Here is a 19884-nt window from a genome sequence, read left to right on the forward strand (position 1 = left end):
AATGGTTTGTTCGTTTGGTTTCCACTTTATTTTGGTGAAGGGGGACTGAGGTGCAAAGAGTGAATGGTGCTGCTGAGAGGGAGTGATGGGGAATTAGGGTTTTTTAATTTCTTCTCCCAGCTCGTGTTGCATCAGAGCCCACAGAGAAGAAACCCTGAGCCTTTCATTTTCCTGCTTATTTTATTTTTATAGGGGTCGCATGTGAACCACAACACCCACATGAAGTGGGTTCTGGTTCATGAGCTGCACTGTTTGCTAAAGGTTGGCCACTGATGTTTTCCCCCTCTGGCTGCAGTCAGGGCCAAATTTCCTTTGATCATGCACAGCCTCAACATCCCTGTTCCCCCCTGGTTTGCTCCATGTTGACCCAAGGCAGCCTTACAGGATTTATCCATCCTGAATGTCTTTCTAGTCTGATCACAGCCTGAAAACATCAGTAAATCGAGGTGGCAGGAAAAGCCTGGGAATATTTCCATGTATCAAAGTGCCACGTGGAATCTGCTGGCTGTGATTTGTGTCCTCACTGGTGCCCATCCCAGTGGGATCACTGGTGGGGCCGGCACAGGCAAAGGCAGGTGGTGGCTGTTCCCCTGCTGTGACCCTGGGTGCATTAATGGCTCTCTTTAGCTGTACCTACATATGTACATAAATATATCTGTGTGTATATATATACACACACACGCACGCATATGACCACTCTGTGTCACCTAGCAGATTGGGAGCCCCAGGCAAAGTCGTCCCCAGTTTTAGGGAAGCCCTCCTGTTCAATCACGAGGGGCAGAAGGGGCCCCCCAGCTTCCTAAAGTCCTCAGAGAGGAGTCGGGGTGCGGCTGGATCCAACCTCAGCAAACTTTGCCAGCCCTTTGTGTCTAACAGACTGTACAGGTGTTACTGACTCTAACACAACCCTTTCCTGCAGGATTAAGGGTGGCAAACCACATATATTTATATACAACCAAATTGTTTATTAGGATAATAATTAGACAAAGAGATCTTAATCAGAGTTCTTTACTACTCAAAGCACTACTGCAGCAAAGTGCACTCTTTTTAAGCAATATTAAGACAAACCAAATTATTGAGCAGAGGTCGATGTTACTCACCCAGACGAAGGAATTGTGGGCAAATCTCCAGCTCAGCCTCGAGGGGGGACCTCGAGGAGCATCCCTGCTCCAGGGAGGAATCTCCACACACATTCCAGAGGGTACCTTAGGAGTCCCTGCCATTAAGAAGTGGGGCTGGGCTGTTGCAGGACTAAGGCTGCACTGTCAGATGTGTCCAGGCTGTGTCAGCTCAGCAGCTTTGGATCAGTAGTGGCACTTGTTTGTGCCTTAATTGGGTACTTCGCAGCTCTGACACATCTTCACTCCACCTCGGGATATTTAACTTCGGGATGGATTAGTCAGGCTGGTTTCAGCATTATTCACCCCAAAAGCAGCGTGAGCCCCCTTCATCCAGCACTGACAGCTTTGCAAACTGGGCCTTTCTGGAGTTGTTTTACCCCATTCCAGGCAGAGCATCCTGCTACAACATACACAAACAGAACTGATAATCACCACATAATCGTGCTGGTTGTATTTAAAAAATATTTATTTTCTAAATATTTAATAATATGAATGCATTAGTAATTTTTTAAATCACTTCCACCCCCTATTTCTATGCATTAGACTCTGAAGCAAGTCCCTGAGCCCAGCAAGGCTCTGGTTTAAGAGCTGACACGAGGTGAAGATGTTGCACTCTGCACTGTGGATCAATGTTTATTTTCTATTTCACAAAGTACACCACACTATTACACCCACACAGCTCCTTTCAAACACAAAACCATGAGCCTTTAACTCCATTTAGAGTCTTTTATTTTACAATTGGCTGCACTTAGCATCAGTGCAGTGTTACCATTGTTTCCATATCAGCTTCATCTCATTCCCCGCTGAGTACGCTCTGGTGTCGCTGCACTGGTTTGGTCCCTCTCTGGGGTGTTTTTACACCTGGGACCTGAGCAGGTGCAAAGGGCCTTTGCCTTAAGGCTGCACATTTTATGTCCTGTAAATGGCCACCGTCAGTGCTGGGCTGTTTCCACTTTGGACAAAGAAAGCTGGAGGATTTTCCCAAAAAAGCCCATGCCGTGTGTTGGTAGGTGCTGCAAAGCCCAGGCTGCAGCAGGGAGCCCTCAGCCGGGCAGAGCAGGGGATGAGCTGGAGCATCATCCCCTCCCCTCGGGCTCTGCTCTGGGACCCACAGCACAGGCTGCAGACAGGAAATGTTCCCCTTCTCATCGTGATGAACATGCTGTCAATAACGCCCATGTGATCGTGAAAGGAAAATTTCCCGAAGAATGGGAGTGATTTTTTTTTGTTGCCATTTATTATTGAGACTGAATTACACCAAATTGTTTTGGTATGTAAATGCCAAGTTTATTGTTCATAAAAATCATTGCAGAGTTAAGCTTTCTGGGCATGTTATATGATAGATAATGACAATTATTCAGCCTGAGTCAGAGTTTAGTCTTAATTTGTGACATTAATTGCCTTTATATATAATTAAATGCACTATAATGCTCCCATATGCAGAATCTGTGCACCCATGAAAGTGCTAATCAAACATACTTATTAATTTCTAAGAGAGCTTTTTGTCAAGGCTTTGACACAGTTGAGTGGTTTTTGGTAAATAACATTTTTTTAAGATGTTTAGCAAAATATTTTGATAATTGCTTTTTGTGCTAGTGGCATAATTAATATTATTTCTAATAGATTAATAAGAGCTGAGGGGTGAAATGCTGCTTCCATCCAGCTTGGCGCTGCTTTGCCTCTGGCTCCCATGAAGTCAGAATTCCATCACCAGCCCTCAGCGTCCCAGGCCTTTCCCAAAACCACTTCAAAAAGGCAAATTTGGAGTGTGTTGAGGGTGGCTGAATGCAGGTTACAAACCTGGAGTCCCAGGAGATCTGGGCTGTGCCCTCTGGGCTTCTTTCTGTTCATGACTCACCCTCAGCCCACACTTGGGAGCAAATGGATTTGAACTTCCACCTCCCCCATCTGGGGCTGCCAACTTCAATTCCCTGTTCCACTGTGAGCTTGCCAATCATCAGAGCTTTATTTAATATGTACTGAGGAGAGAAGAAAGGAGGGTTACGGGGGGAGGTGGGGGCACAGCTGCACCTGCAGGGTTATTGCTGTCTCCTGGGAGTGCAGGGGGAGCAGGGCTGGCTCTCTGGCATCTCCCTGGCAGTGTCTGCCCAGAGGAGTGGCAGAGCCAGGGCAGGGGTGCTTGGACCACCCTCCTTGCTATGTGCTGGTGAACATTGGCCTTCAGCCTTCACACGGGTCTGGAGAGCTGGTACCCCCCAACTCCCTGTCATGCTCAGGAAATCCAGGCCCCCTGGGTGGGACAGGGTTAAGGCCTTCACTGCCTTAACAACCTGACACAGGAGTGCATTGATTTTCCAGAATTTGCCTGTTTGCTGGCCTTGATGCAGCCACAATTATTTATTATTAATAATTTAAAGTGATTTAATGTTAACAATTTAATTTTATAATTAAATGATAAATTAAAATTAAATTAATATTTAATCTAAACAATTCTTTTGCTTTAATGAAGCTTTCTTCTCTGAAAGATTGGTCAAGCACTGGATCAGGGAAGTGCTGGCATCCCCATCTCTGGAAGTGTTCAAACAATGAGATGTGGCATTTTGCAATGTGGTTGATGGACAGGGTGGTTGACAGTTGTACTTGATCTTGGAGGTCTTTTCCAACCTTAAAGAATCTGTGATTCAGTTCTACTTGTGCCACGCATTTCTTTTCAGTATATTTTATTTTTAGCAACTGCTGTTATTTTATACCACCCCAGAAGAATACTCCTTTTTCTTTTTTCCCTTAAGAATGATCTCAACTTTATTTTTTCTCCAGTTTTTTGATGCCTGTAGTACACTTGGCTGTGTATAATGTACAAACCCCAAACCAGCCCCTGTGCAGAAAATGGACCTGCAGGGGACAGGATCAGCCTTCCCTTCCCACCCCCTCACTCAGAATGCTCAGCAGAAAGCTGATGAGCAGCACACATCAGTGCCTTGTTCCTCTTCTGTTCATCAGGACCAAGATAAAAATCCCAGTTTAAGAGGTGATCCATGTTAAACGACTTCTGTGGGCTCTTGTCAGCTTCTGTTCGTTATTTATTTTATATCTCTTGGTTTGGACCAAATCTTGAGTAGATCTTGGGCAGGTGTTGACTGTTCCAGGTCTGATCCCCACTGACAGATGCATCAAGGGTGTTTGAAGCAGAGAGTTTGCTTTCCTTTCATCTTCCCTGATGCTCCTGTTGTCCTCCAAAGTTGGCAAAAGTCTTCCTTAATCTCAGGGACAAAGCAGGAAAAAAGGGAAGAATTCCTGTGCTCTTTGTGCTGTTAAACTCACGGGATTGTGGCTGTGTTTGGCTTGGGACTCTCAGGTGTGTAAGAGTCACGATCAAGCCATGAAGTGCCTTTGAACACACACTGGTGCCACAGGGTGGCACTGGGCAGACCCCCAGCCAGTCCCTGGCTGTGCCCAGGGAGTGACAAAGCCTCTGCTCTGACTCCAGGGAAGGTTCCAGCAGCCCGCTGACGTGCACAGTCCCAAACCACAATGACAGAATGTCCTTCCTTTCCACCTGCCAAAATAACTTCCAAGCAAGAGGCTTTGTCTGGGTTTATCGCGGGCTTATTGTCCCTGCAGAAGATTTATTAAATCCAGCAATGACAGCAGTTCTTTCTCCCAGTCACAAGCTCTTATCTTGTTGTTAAAAGTTTTAAACAGCATCTCACACAACATGAACATCACATACATTTCAATGAGCCCCTTCAAGGCAGAACCTCAGCTAATCTGTGATGAATGTATCTCAATCTAGTGCTCTTTAACTTATAAAAATGACTGTCTCCCACTATATTTAATCATAAGATAAGTGAACCTTGCTCTTAACTTTTCAGTTGGTGTAATCCTGTATCTGTTCTCTCACATGTCCCTTTGGAGCAGACAAATCATAGTGCAAGTGCATTTCCTAGTGCCTAGAAAGGAGGGTCAGGGACTCGAGAGATTGCTGGACATTCAAGGCCAGGCAGCAGAGCGTGACAGGAGAGAAGAGGATTTCTGGCTCTGCATGTCCTCTGGTTGGTGCTTCCGTGCTCTGGTTTGGGCTCCCATCAGCACAAGGGTGAGCAGCCAGAATTACCCACAGCCAGGTGTTCTTTTCTTTTCCATCACTGCACCATTGCTGGGCCTTATCTTCTCCTCTGGAAACAAGCAGGACACCGAGAATGAAATGACCAGAACTGTTGTTTCCTTGCACACACCCCCCAAACATGTTTGCTCAGCCTCAGGCTGATGCACAAACTGCAGACACCAGAGGGCAAGGACCTTTCCTGGGGTCTGGCACAGCAATGGGACAAGGAGGAACACCCTGCGCACTGAGCCTTCAGTCTGTCCCCTCCAGTGACACTCAGGGACCCCATCCCTGGCTGCAGTCCCACTCCACCCTGCCACCCTCCCTCCATCCCATCCTCAGCTTTGATCTCTACCTGTGCCATCATTGTGTCTCTTGAGTACAGAAGATTCTCGTTGTTTCTTCTCTGGTCGGAGCAGCAGCTCCACACAGTCTCCTCTCCGTTCCCACACTGATTTTTGCTGTTTTCCTGAGAATCCCTCCAGCTGCAGGAGCAGCCACTCGGGTGTTTGTCCTCACCCCAATCGACAGTGTCTCCACCACCTCTCCCTGCTTAGCACAATTACCACTTCAAAGCCCTTGCATTCCCAACTCCGCAGAGCCGTGCTTATTTACAGTGAAAAACTGCAACTTTCCTTCACAGGGCAAAATGTGCCTGGAGGAAGATGCGCCACGAGGAAACACCTGAAGTCCTGCACTTTAAAGGCTGTCAAGGCTCATGGAGAAGGGAGGCAACTTGAAAAGACAGATAATTTATCTCCAAGTATGATTCTTCAAAGAGCTGGAGCTTGCCTTCTCCGTTCTGCCCAGCAAAAGAAAATGAAATAAAATAAAATAAGTAAAAAAATAAAATAATTGTATGGGAGGAGGTGTGTATTCATGGCCAAGGAGCACATCCCTGCATATTCCCAGCTTCCTCTGCACAACCCAGAGCACTGGAAGCTGTAAATCCCCGGGGTGTCCCTTGGCATTAGGGGCTGTCCCCGGGAGCACCAGCTGCACCGAGCTTGGTTTGTGCCCTGCAGTTTCCCTGCTCAGCACAGCACCTGCCCTGCTGGCCCTGGTTAGCCCTGCTCTGTCACAGCCTGGATCTAACCTGACATTGCCGGCCTGGCAAGCCCTGGCACAGGTGGTGCTGCTGCAGCTGCTGGAGGAGGACAGCACCAGCAGCTGGGAATGAGCAGCACTCACCTGTTGCCGTCCTGCTGGCTCCTGGAGCAGCTCTGTCAGACCCCCAGCTCCTCTCACAGCCCTGAACTGGTTCCACTCCCCAGGGAGCCTCAAGCCTTTCAGGATCCTCTGTCCGTGCAAATACAGATGCAGGCGACAGCAAAGTGCAAGGACTGGGAACCCAACTGCTGAGGAAAAGCATTTAAAACACAAAATCCCTCAACCTGGTGACTAAGTGATTACCATACAATTTCTGGGAATGAAGTTGTCTTCCTCAGGTTTTTAAGGCAGCTTCCTTCAGCCATGTGGGTTTCTGGGTTTGTTTGCTTTGCTTTCCTTCAATATTTACATGAGGAAGTTTCATTTGCTTTGCTTTACTTAAACACTGAACCTTTACTGGCATAAATATTTGTTTTATTTAAAATCTACTTAGCTGAAAGATCAACAACAGAGGAGGAAATCAGAAATTACACTGGAATTTAAGAGGAAGAACAGCAATTAGTTCTGCTAAGGTGTTAACCTTTTTAAAATGCTGCCTTTGATGGGTGATGCACAAACATGTATGAATTGTTCAAAAGTAATTTTCTCCACTTCAATCCATTTTTTCCTTCCCCTTTTCTCATTCCCTTCAGGTGTACATGATCCCTTTCCAGCCCCACTGCTGTGATGGAGGCAGGAATCTGAGGCCAGGGCAGCCAGGAAATCCCAGCAGCCCAACAAGTGGCCCCAGAAGGATTTAAGTTTATTGTCTGAAGTCTGCAAAATCTGCAAAGTCTGCCTTCCTTGGCATCACGATGGGTCCCTTCCAACTCAGTGTATTCTATGAACTTATTCTACCTTCCCTTTATAATTCCATTAAAGGGTGGAACGTTAATTGGTGTGTGCCCCAGCCCTGCACTGTCAGGAATTGGTGCTGAGACTCTTTTCTGTCAAATAAAGGCATCTGGAGGCCAGGCTGAGCTCCCACTGCTCCTTGCAGACTGTCCCCTCTCTACTGAAATGAGGCAGAAGTCACATTTCTATTCCTGCCACAGAGTTTAAGCACTGCAATTATTTCTCCTCTAACAGCAGGTATTACACCCATTATATGCAATTTTGGAGGCTTGGTTCCCACTGCAGCCTGCAGTACGTATCCCTGCACAATGTCAGGATGGAATAAAAGCACACCACCTATTTTTTCCAAGATGAAAAGATGTGTACCTGAAATACCTTGGCTGTTTTTCCCAACAGAAATGGTTGAATTAACAGTAAAGCTTTCCCCCCTCACTAGGCAGATAGAGGATGTTTTTATAAAGGTTCTGATTTCACAGCAGCAGTGCAGCGTCTGACCAAGGCACTGACTGGTGTTTACAGGCTGAGAAAGCCTCAGAAGGAGGGGTTAGCTGTGTACAGACCTGTCCTCCATCACCTGCATGAGGAGGAGCCAAGGGGCTCTGCCGGGGCACCCCTGGGGCTCCACAGGCATCTTTCCAGGCAGAAATGTTATTATAATTCCATCACTGGTTTCATCATGAAGAGACTCTCAATACATTTCATTTTTCACATTTTGGGTGCTGCACAGGCCCACGGGACCTCCAACCCCACGGCAGGAACGGAGCCAAGGGCAGCACCTCCCCTCTGGAGCAAGGGCAGCTGTTGGCTGGACCAAAATGATCCCTGAGAGCAACAAGAGGGATTTCGGACCCTAACGAAGGCAAGAGCATTGGCAACCTTGCTGTGAGTGAGCAGCTGAAATTCCAGAGGCCTTTGGGATTAAAGGGCAGCCCCCTGGCCAGCAGCAGGCTGCCTCTCCCACCAGCAGCCCCAGCTCCCCCTCTTTCCCTTTTCCCAAGGGATGCTCCAGGAGCTGCTGGTCCCCAGGACACTTTGTCACCTGCATGTGGTGAGTGCTGCTCCTCCTCCCCACAGCCTTCTGCTGAACCCCGTGGGGAAAGCATGTGGGAATTCACCAGAACAGCTCAAATGCACAATTAATGCCAACCTGCAGGAGCTCTTTAAAACACTTCTGGGCCTCCAGCCTCAAATATAAATTAGCAGGTGGGTGTTAATGTACTTTTTCCCTTCTGTCACAATGATGGATTTTTCACTTTAAAGATAAGACAGTGCCTGATAGAGCCAAATATTGACAGAGGAGATAAAGAGGCCTGTTATGATAATGGGCATAATGAAATGCTGTTTATAAAAGTATAGCTGGGAATACATAACTTTCTCTACTGTGGAATATTGATCCCCTCCAAAGAAATAAAATTAGCTTTCTTCTGCCTGCTGTACCTGTACCTGTGTTTTATACCTGCAGCAGAAACACCTTTTAAAAACAGAGATCTCAAATTTTGTCACTTGATTCAGTGCTGCTTGGCTCCAAGTTCAGAAATGGGCAAATACACAATTTATGGGGGAACTCCACTGCTGACAGCCCCCTCCCCATCCCTGGGGCTGAACAAACCCCAGTGTCCCTCCTTGCTGGAGCAGAACAGCCACACCAGTGGCTTTCCCAAGACTCTGTGCTCAGCCTTCCCACACAACTCCTGTATGTAAAATGGTTATATAAAATAAAAAGCATATATGGTTATAAATGGTTATATAAAATATAGAACATAACCAGAACTGCCTAATAACTCCAGAGAAAGAGTCTGCCAGGCTCTGTCAGATGAAACTCCATCATCTCCAACCTCCCTGGAGTTTTCCTGTGTAATCCATCACTAAAATGAAATTATATCAGTTACCATAGAAACATCTTGACCAATAGCCTGTTGGGTTTTTTTTTCCCCCAGGAAGTGAAATATTGTTCTATTCACACCCAAAGCTGCCCCTCTGCCAGGGCTGGTTTGGGTGAGCTGATGTTCTGCTCACTCACCCACTTGGCAAAAGGCACAGTTTTCAATTTTCCTCCCATCCCCTGTTAGTGCCATTATTTCTGCTGCTGCTCCTTTTTTTCTCTTTATGAATAAACTGCTGAGTAACATGGAACTGTTCAGAGAAAAGTAATGAATGGCTGAAACACACACAGATATATCCACGTAGGGCTCTCCATTTCCATTGGAAATTGTTTGATCTCGGGATCCTACTCACATTTCATAGCAAAGAAATCACATCCAACAGCAAAGCTAGTCCTGGGAGGAAGAGTAGAATATTTCCCCTCAGGCTGAAATCTTTGAAGAAGGCCCTGGGAATGAAGCCCTGGGGCCAGAGGGACCCAGCCTGAGCCCCGGGTTCCTCCAGGGAATTCAGAACTGGAATTTTTGGGGCAGTCAAACCACACCAAGACACTTCCTTCACCTTTTTAAGCCATCCTGGGGTCCCTCAGTTAGTGGCAATAAAGTTTCATTGTGGACACACATTCATTTACATCCTTCATCCCAGCACACGCTTGGCCAAGCTCTCCCATCGGAATTCCTGGAGCTGATCCATGCAGCACTGCCTGGGACACTCCTCATCTACATCAGCACGTTTTTCATCTCACACAATTGTTCAGATTTATGGTGTGACTGCAGACATAAATCGTCCTCATTCAGCAAACCCAGCTTGCAGCCATATGTTATCACAGGAGGCTGAATTTTTATATAGTTGTATTTTTTATGTCCAAAACAGTACAAAACTTCTGTTTTCAATCCAAACAAAGCCTGTTCTGAACCTTTTTTTGCTTAGACATTGTATTTCAACAGCTTGCTAAAAATTAAAACCTAAAGGAGGAATCATAAGACGCCTGATTTATTATTAATCATGGGGGAAGATAAATGTTTTCAATCACTTTATGTCTACAAAGCACTGCAGATCCCACAAGGAACTTGGATGGCTCAGGCAGCTTCTTGGGCATTTTAATCTTCAATGTAAATTCATTCTCAAAAAAACCCCAAACAAAAAAACCCCAAAAAAATGACAGCCAAACACACAAATATAAAAATCCCGCACACAAAAATCCCCAAAAAACCAAAACCAAACCAACCAAGAAGCAAACCCAAGGGATCAGCAGTTGGGAACACCAACGAATCAGCACAGCCACCCTCTTCAGGCATTCACCAGCTGTAAAAGTCCCAGTTCTCCAACCTGTCAGATTTATTCCCGTTTTGCCTCTCCTGCCATCTGTGCCTCTGCCATTCCCAGCACACACAGCACTTAGCAATTCCATTCATTGCTCTCTTCTGCTTGGGGCTCCTCAGCCCCGTTGGAGTTTGGGTCAGAAGTCCCCAGTGGTGAGAGAGTGGGACTCACACAGAGCCACCACACTGGGAGCAGGCAATAGGAAGCCCCCTGCACTTGCCCTATAAAGCAGAGCTGAGCCTCCCCAGGTGTGCTGCATTTCCTCTGCAGTAACGGGGCTGTTTGAGCGCTGCCATGGGGAGGAACTGGCTCTGGGAAAAAGGATGAGCAGCTGCTGCTTCCTCTGGGAACAGCAATTGGCTGGGAATGGCTCCTGCTCCCCACACTGACACCAGGGCTCCTTCACTGTGCTGGTGCTGCCGGCTCCTGGAAAGGACAGAGTTAACTCCCCTTGGGTCTAAATTGTCCTCTTTTCCATGACTATGTGCCCCGTTTACTGCCCAACCTGCAGCATTAACAGACTGGATTATTTTAATTTCCCCAGAGCTGCTTATTTATGCATTAGGTGAGACATTATGGTCATTATTGGGCTGATGCTGCTCCAAAATTTCCTTTTTACCAAGTAGCACTAAAACTTCTCCACATGAACTACATGTTCCCAGTGTCAGGTGTGTCATCCACAATGCTTAAAATATTATTAAGTGGATTTATTTTCAAATACACACTAAATGCTGACCTGAAAGGAAACCAGGAGACCCCAAAGCTGTTTGCTGACATGAGCAGGAAGCACAGCAAGGATGGGCTTTGTTTCCATCAAATATTCTGCAGTTTGTGAAACTTTAAAGTGGAAAAATGAGGGAATACTCCTAAATGCAGTATTAAAAGGCAAGGTCTGAATTCTGCTCTGTGCCCAGCAGCCAGAGTGCTGGGATGAGCAGCTCCCTGTGGGCCCAGCAGCATCTGGGGAGCCGGGACAAGCAGCTCCTGTCACTGCCATGTGGCAGCCCAGGCAGACACAGCCTGGCTCAGAGGCACCTGAGATTGCTTCCCCCACCTCTTGCCAGCCACCAGCTCTCATCAAAATGAACTTAAATCACCATAAATCCAGGCTGAACTGCCAGCTCAACCCAAGCACTTGGAACATCCATATCCTCCTGCCCTAAAGATTCCCTTGGAGACAGTGAGTAACAGCAGAGATCCACCTCCTTCTCTCCATTCCTGCAGAACAGCCAGGGACACCTTCCATGAGACCAGGCTGCTCCAAGCCCTGTCCAGCCTGGCCTTGCACACTCCAGGGACGGGCAGTGCAATAGTTTTGAGACTCTCATAATGATATTTACATTAAGACTTGCTTTAGCAGCACCATGAACAGGATTTAATTTGCTCCTTGACGTGTGCTGGACACGGGCCATTGGCTGAAAGCAGCGTCCACGAGATAAATACCTGTGAATGCCGTGTCCAGCTCCAGTGACCCCGCTCCTCCAGGGCTGCTGGATCTTTCTTTATAGATACAAAACAGAAGTTACATCTCTAAGATTGGGCTCCACCGCAGAGCAGGCAATTAAAACTGGGCCGCCGTGTTTGATTTTCAATATCTCATTTAAATCTTGTAACGAAGTTCAATTAATGACCTTGGAAAAGTTTTCTAAAATTTAGTGCTGCTTCACTGCAATGCTTTTTATGCCTTTTCCTCCTGCACAGCCTTTCTTCTTCCTTTGAATCCAGGCAATATTAAGGAAATATTATCTTTGTAAATGCAGGTGAAGTTGATGATATTATTGATTTCAGATAGCTGCCAGTTCAAGACAAATTTCTACTTCAGTCTGGAGGCACAGAACAAAGATTTCCAATGTACTAAATTATTCAGCACAGTCCTTCCTCACTGTGGGGTGAGAAATGTGTGTGGGGAGGAACAGGGCCGTGGTGCCGAGGGCCTGACCTACCTGAGAGAAAAGAGGGCTGTGGAGGAGGAGCGGGTGGGAGCCGAGCACACGGACACAGCAGAACTGGGAAATCACAGAATAAATGAATTTTACTTCTTATTCAGCCTCAATCCTGTCCCTGCCCCAGCCATTCACTGCAACCATCCCAAACACCCTCCAGAACAAACACCATTGGCTTTGAGACCTGATTTGGGTTATCTGTCCCTAAAATCTGAAAAGCTTAGTGCACAAGAACCTGGTACTTCCCCTGCCAGCACTCGGAGCCACCTGCTCCATCCTGGGGTGCCCTGAGGTGTCCGAGACCTTAAACCTGCTGCAGGTCAGGGTGCCAGTGGTTACATTGGGAATTCTGTTCCCCAAATAATTATAAATCCCCTTTTTGAAGAGATCCATTCCTCACCACTGCAGTGGTGAGACACTTCCCAATCTGAAAGCACTTAATGAGATAATTTGCAGAGAGCTTTAACGAGTTCCAGCCATCTCTTGGCTCCATCCCACCACGACAGTGCTGACTCCCTGCAGCCACTTTCACAGGTACAATTTGGTCCAAGAAATTGGGTAGTTTTTTTAAAAGCACTGCAGTCTAAATCATGTCATATTCTCAGTGAAACATTCGGAGAGTAAATGTAGAGTCCTGGAGAGAAAAATGTTACTCACGATTTTCACATAATGGAGCTGCAGCATAAAAACACCCTGGGCTGAGTAATTGTGAAAGTGGAGCCAAAAATAAAACCCTGAATTTTTTCCCAAAGTGAATTTCAGACTCCCATATCCATGGCAAGAATAAAAGTTTAATTTCCATCAATATAAAAGGATTAGAGCTTAGATTCGCATGGATTGTCACAGTGCTTGGCTCCAACAGCCCAAGTTCCTGGCTCAGGCCTTGGTGGAGGTTGGCCCACACAGTCAGCTGCAACAGCAGGAAACGGCAGAATCTAAAATCCCATATTTTTTTCATTTGTTCTGTCCTCTCTGAAGTCTGTGTTTAGGTAGAAGTTACACATTCATTAAAGGATTTAATTCCTTTTTTTTCCAGTGGCCATGAAAGAACTGCACCCAAGAGCAGAGCCATTGCCCAGGAGCTGCCCGGCTGACACAGGGCTCAGCCCCTCCTGAGCCTGAGGAAAACATAAACCAGAGAAAGCTTTAAGAAATTCCAGCACAAATTATTAAACAGAGAATTAGTGTCACGATCTGAAAAGGCATTTACCACCAGAGCTGTCCCCACACCACCACAACCTGCAGGCCCAGGCCTCCAAGAGCTTCGCTGAACATCATCAGCTTGTGCAGGTAAGTCACAGAATCCCAGAATCATTTCACCTGGAAAGGCCCTTCCAGCCCATCGAGTCCCAGCTGTGTCCGATCCCACCTCATCCCCAGCCCAGAGCACTGAGTGCCACGTCCAGCCCTTCCCTGGGCACCTCCAGTGATGGGCACTCCAAACCTCCCTGGGCAGCCCCTGCCAAGGCCTGACCATCATTTCCGAGAAGAAATTTTTCCACATGTCCAACCTGACCCTTCCTGACACAGCTGAGGCCATTTCCTCTCATCCTATCCCTTGTTGCCTGGGAGAAGAGGCCAACCCCCCCCTTACAAGGTCCCTGGTTTGGCACAGGTGCCTGGGCTAAGGAAGCTCTGGTGGCTATTTTCCCTCTTTTTATCCCTTTGTTTCCTAAGCAAAAGCAACTCTCACAAACCAGGAAGAGCTTTTGCCATGTTTCAAGCAAGTACAGAGACTCCAAGCTCAAATTGTTCTAATAATTTATTCTGGTCTTGAAATCCCCGGGGTTATTTCACAGAAAATGTATTTTAAGTTGTTTGGCTCCGAAATGACAAGATAACAGACGATACATATTCATTTGCTCCCCCAAGATGGTGATGAGATGTTACAAAATAAAGCAGCAGATCCTCCCTCCCCCAAACAGGCGACTTGTGGCTTTATCTCCCCAATAGCACCCGAATTGTGCTGCCATTTATCTTGAGGGGGTGTTTATGGAAGGGATTGTTTGCAGCTGGAGCTACAAGGCATGAAACAAACTGATAATGGAACTTTCTTTTGAAGCTTATTCTTCTGCTGTGGCATTTTTCTTTTTTCCTTTATGAGCTTCATGACAGGCGAGCAGTAATTTCCTTTCTGTATTTTAGCACAAACAACAGATTAGTGTCACACTGTTTGCTGGGAGCTTTTGCTCGCTGCTCGTATGAGCACTTGTTGGTGTTTGGCGTATTCCAAATAAATAATGTGGTCATTCATAAAGATAAAAAACAGAAACATCTTCCTGGCACGGCAGAACGCGCTGCAGCACAGCTCCTGAACGTGCTGTGGAACCAGAGGCAGAGGTGAATAATGGCCTTTGCAATCTGAATCACAGAACACACGGGCCAGGACTTTGTCTTCTCTAAGAGACACAACACAGCCCTCGGCTCTGCAAACACGACAATCCAAAGGCGACAAACATGTAACACAAATTAACTGCATAAATCACAAAGAGTAAATTATTTATTTGTAGAGTATATAGAATACAGAATATAACCTCCTATAAAAAATTACTTTAATTTTTGCCCTTCTTCATGCAATAATTAATTATTTTTTCATACTTTTAGTAATATCACTGTGAGATGCCACAAGGAAACATTGCATGGCAGTTCCTTCTGTTTCCCTGATGTATTTCCTCCAGGCAAAGTTTTCTATTCTTCCACTCTTCCTCCAGCATTGGAAAATCAACCTCCTGTTCTGTTTTCTCCAGCATTTCCAAAGCAAATGCACCTCACCCACACTTGGGCTCCATCCCTTGCTCACCAGGCTTTGCAAGGCTTTGCCTGCTCACCATGAACTGATCCTGCTGTGATAAATCTCTCCTTCAGTACCCGATGCCAGAGGATTTCCTGGAGCACAGCCAGGCCCTGAGGCTGCCCCAGCCCTGCCCTTGATGGCACAATCTGCCAAAAGCATCTACAGCCAGCTCAGCTGGAATGAACGGCTGCCAAAGGAACAGCCTTGGCTTAGAACCCCACATTTCAAACAAAATCCTGAAAATGCCATGTTCTAGCGTTAAGGCAGAAGGATGACACATCATTTCAGGGGTTTTGTGAGAACGTGGCCAATGCAGCAGCTCTGGAGTCCATGAGAGGAGCTGATGACACTGGAGTGGGGACAGCCGACTGCTGGGGAAACCAGCCAGTACCAACCAGCAGAGCAAAAGAATCCCACAGTCACTGAAGTTGGAACAGCTCTCCAAGATCATCGATCTGTGCCCGATCCCCACCTTGTTACCAGCCCAGAGCAGCGAGTGCCACGTCTGGGCACTCCTTGGACACCTCCAGGGAGGTGAGGATGGACATCACTCCAGGGAAAGGGCAGGGCTGGGCCGCCCAGGGATGGGCAAGGCTGCAGGAAGGTGGGAAGGATGGCTGTGCCCAGTGCAGCAACCACAGCTGCTGTTCCCACACTTGGAGCTCATTTAGGTAAAAATCCCATCAGGAGACTCCTGAGGTGGAAGCACAGGCACAGAGGACGCCCTTAGGAATGCACAGGTTTTAGGGGACCTCTCCCTGCCAGTCTTGTCCCTTGTTTTGGCGAACACTCAGCTTGGAGGGCTCGGAGCCCTCTCTGCACAGCAGCTCAGCAGCTGCTCCCACTCCAAGCAACACTTCCAGCGAATGCCAAGGCATTCAAGTGACAGGAAATTTGAGCAGTTGATTTGGGAAATGGATATTTCATTAGAGGCACAGCTCAGGATAAATGGAAGCTTTCCTGCTGCCGTTCCTGGGAATACCAATGAGCTCCAGATCCAGGTGCCTGGGCAGGGGGGACAGAACTTTCAGGTTGGTAAAGATTAAGCACCTTTTTGGCCCAGGTGCTCTCCCGACCCCTCCCAGGCCGCCAGACTTGGGCTGGGTTCAGACCAAATCCACAGTTCTGTGCTACCACGAGAAACTACAATTTAAAAAATTGATTGATCTGCAGAGTGAACTCTTAATATCATCTGAGATCAGATTACTTGAGTCTTGATCAATAGCCAGGATGCAACTGCAAATGTGTTCCCACAGTGGAGCCCGCTGTGCTCCCAACGCCCCGACACTCGGGTGGCTGTGACTGATATGAATGAAAGGGAAGCAAATGAGCCACCATCTGCACACAGTTGTTTGATGTATGTGGCTTTATTACGATCCAAACCAGCTCCTTAAAGCAGGGTTTGGGTTTTCTCTGCACACCAATGTGAGACACACACGTAGTGATTTGAAAAAAGTAGAGCAAAAGTCTACTTTTAAAGACCACCATGAAAAATTATTTCCAACTTCCACAAACTTCACATTTTAAAAATCAAGTACTACAAAATTCCTCTTGAAGTAGATAAAAATAAATTAAGAATAAACATTTATCAATTTCTTCTGCATTGAAGTAAACAACTGAAGTAGGTTTTTTTTCAAAAAAAAATTTAAATAAAAATCCAAAGTGGGGGTCAAAAGGCTCCACCAACACCTCGGAGGCCCAGAGGAGCGGCTGAGCCTGGCAGGGGCTGCAGAGAGGCAGTGATGGTGTCCCCTCATCCCGATCCGGCTGCAGCTCCACACGGACATTGCCATGGCAACGCGGCGGGAGCCTCGCACCAATTCCCAGCAAACCCTCCCCAAAACCCGAGCGGATCCGGGAGCACTCCCAAAGCGCCTCTGAATTAAAGAGCAGCCAGATGAGCTCCTCCTTTCCTCTCTGTCCTCCCGGGAGCTGCTGCCTTGCCAGCCATTGCCCTGCTGCTGCTGCTGTGCACTTTTAACTCACTCACGGAGCCTCCCCCTTCCCCTGCCATCCCCGCCGTGACCAGGGAATTCCAAGGCACACCTGTCACCCCTCCTCACCTGCTCCCACAGCCTCCTGCAAGCACAGCCGGGCTTTCCCTTCATTAAAGTCTGCCCACTTCCCGGAGCACCAGCATCTCACACTCCAGTGCAGCACATGTTTGTCCCTATTATTTCTCACATGTGGTGGTTACCCCAATGGGACTCAGCCTGGAGACCTTCACTGAAATCCTGCTGCTCTGCACAGACCAGGGACCCCTGGCGAGAGAGGGAAATGCTCGTGCTGCTGACACTCATGACAAGGGTCACCCTGGACTGTATTTCCAGCACGATTCATTAGTCTGGCTTTGATCAAAACAGATCCTCTATGTGGAGCTTATCTTCTTTGATATAAAAGTATTTTATAACTATAAAGTATAGGCCAAGAAAATCGCTACAAAGTGGAAAATTACAATTGGGCAATAAAAATAATCTGATTAATTGCTTTCTGATCACTGTGTACAAAGATCAGGATATGAGAATTGCATTTTATTGAGTTTATTCCTTCTAGATTCCCACATAAAAGTTGGGTTTATCTTTTAATTGATCGACAGTGCATTTACATATAAATCTGAAAATTTGGGTGTGGGAAGATGGCTTTAAATGAGCAACAGAGGAGATCCACACTGCAGCAAATTAGGAAAAGGGAAAGGCTCAAAAACATTTTTTAGTTACCCTTAAGGAATGCTAGTGGCTCTGCACTGGGGTGTGTTGTCATTTATCCTCTAATTAATCAGGCTTTTGTCTTAATTTCTATAATTTCTTCACAATTTTATGAGAAACCAAAGTATTCGTTAAGAAATATTTCCTGGTAACAAGGAATGCAGCCCCGTGCTGCCTCCTCAGAGTGCCCGTCCCAGAATGAAATAAAATCCAGCAAAAAGGGGATATGGAACAGCTGCCAAGGCTTATAAAGATATTCCATGGCAAGATACAATGCACTGTTATGGCCCAAAGTACGGTGAAATCCAGATTCATTTCCAGTTAGTTAAGTCTGGGAAAGCCACGGAGGTGATTTAAAAATGGTACAAGTTCCGTATCACAGGTAACTGGGATTAGGGAATGGCAGCTGGGCTGGAGGAGGCTGGGAGGGATCCGAGCTCCAGAGGCCAAACCCAGCAGTGCCAGCAGAGCTGGGGCTGCCAAAGAGCTCCTCGAGTGCCTGGGCAGGGTCCCTGGGCTGGCGGTGGCGAGGGGACCGCCTCGCCTGGCACAGAACCCAGACTGCTCAAACTCGGTGTGAGCACCTTCCCCGCGCTCCCAGCAACAGCCGGCACCAGGATCCTGCCCAAGGAATGAGGAAAAGCTGTGAAAACCTCGGAATTTGTGCCACAAGTTCTGGTTGGGAGGGGCCTTGGGTCAGCAGGGCATCCCTCCCTCCATCCCTCCTGGCATCCTCTCGGGGCACTCCGAGCCCCCCAGGCTGTAGCAGAGTTGCTGGCAGCAGCAAGTTCAGCAGTGAGTGTGAAAACCGCCTTTAAAGTCCAGGGAGGGGGTGGAGAAGGGCTCTTTCGTTATTTTAAGTGCTGCTTTTGGAGCAGCTCGAGGCACTTGGGGACTCGGGGGCCTGCCCCTGCACACACTGCTGCGGTTTGTGTTAGCCACCAAAGGACCCTGCAGCTGAACCGTGTGCTGCACAGCTCTGGGGAACACTCTTTCAGTTAGCAGAGGTCATTTGTTTCATTATTTTCATCTCAAAGGTGCTCAATGAAGCAGCAGCCACACACGCTTTCATTTAACACATTGGTATATTTGTAGTAACATTGAAACTCCTGAAAGGCCTTTCAAGAGCTCGTTTGAAAGCCAGGGGCTCCAGCAGTGATCCCCCAAGTGTTTGTCACCCCCATGTCCCTCCCTGGCCCCAGGCTGGTCCGCAGGTGCTCCTTGCCCGGCATGGAGCTGCAGGGACCAGGAGGTGCTCCCAGGAAGCTGTTTGGGGTCAGGAGGGGGATGCTCCCCAGGGACGGGCAGCCCTGCCTGTCCCCTCCAGCTTTGAGTGCCACAGCCTCCCGACACGAGTGTTTTCCTTGGGGAAGGGCACCCCCTCCACCCGCGATGGCCACGTGCCCCTAACACACCCCCAAAATCCAGCCCAGGCTGCCCGCCCCCTGCTCTGCACCTGGGGAAAACACTCCAGGCTTGTTCAGCACGCACCACGTCCCACCTCTGCACCCAGGGAAGTTCCCTGAATTACCAGGTAATGTTGCAAAAATGTTTTATTCATAACTCGTTTCACGCCTGGCACTTGCTTTTCTTTTGGTACTTATTTAACACACATTTAATTTACCTTATTTGAAAGCACCGACATATTTCCTAATTACCTGGAGTGCTTAAACGGTTTCCACGCTGTTAATAATTCCTTTCTTTTTAGTTGTGAGGGCTGAGCTGCTGCTAAAGCAGCCTGTCCACAGGGCTGGGCATCCCCCCCAGCCCCACGGGGAGCCAGGAGCCCACGGCCAGACAGCCCCAGCTGGGGCCCAGGGAGGAATGGGGACACCAATAACAGGGAAGCAGCTGCAGAAGCACGGAGAAGGTCTGCATATTTACTGTGCTGCCACCTCTCCCACCCGCGACATTCTCCTGCAGATGACTTTGCTTTGCTTCTTATGAGAATACAAATAATCCTGTCAGAGCTCTCTGTTCTACTCCATTTACCGGCTTTACTCTGAGTATTTCTTCTATAAATGTGGGGTAGAGAATTACCTCTGTG

This window comes from Corvus cornix, chromosome 12, assembly GCF_000738735.6.
Source record: "Corvus cornix cornix isolate S_Up_H32 chromosome 12, ASM73873v5, whole genome shotgun sequence".
Lineage (NCBI taxonomy): Eukaryota > Metazoa > Chordata > Aves > Passeriformes > Corvidae > Corvus > Corvus cornix.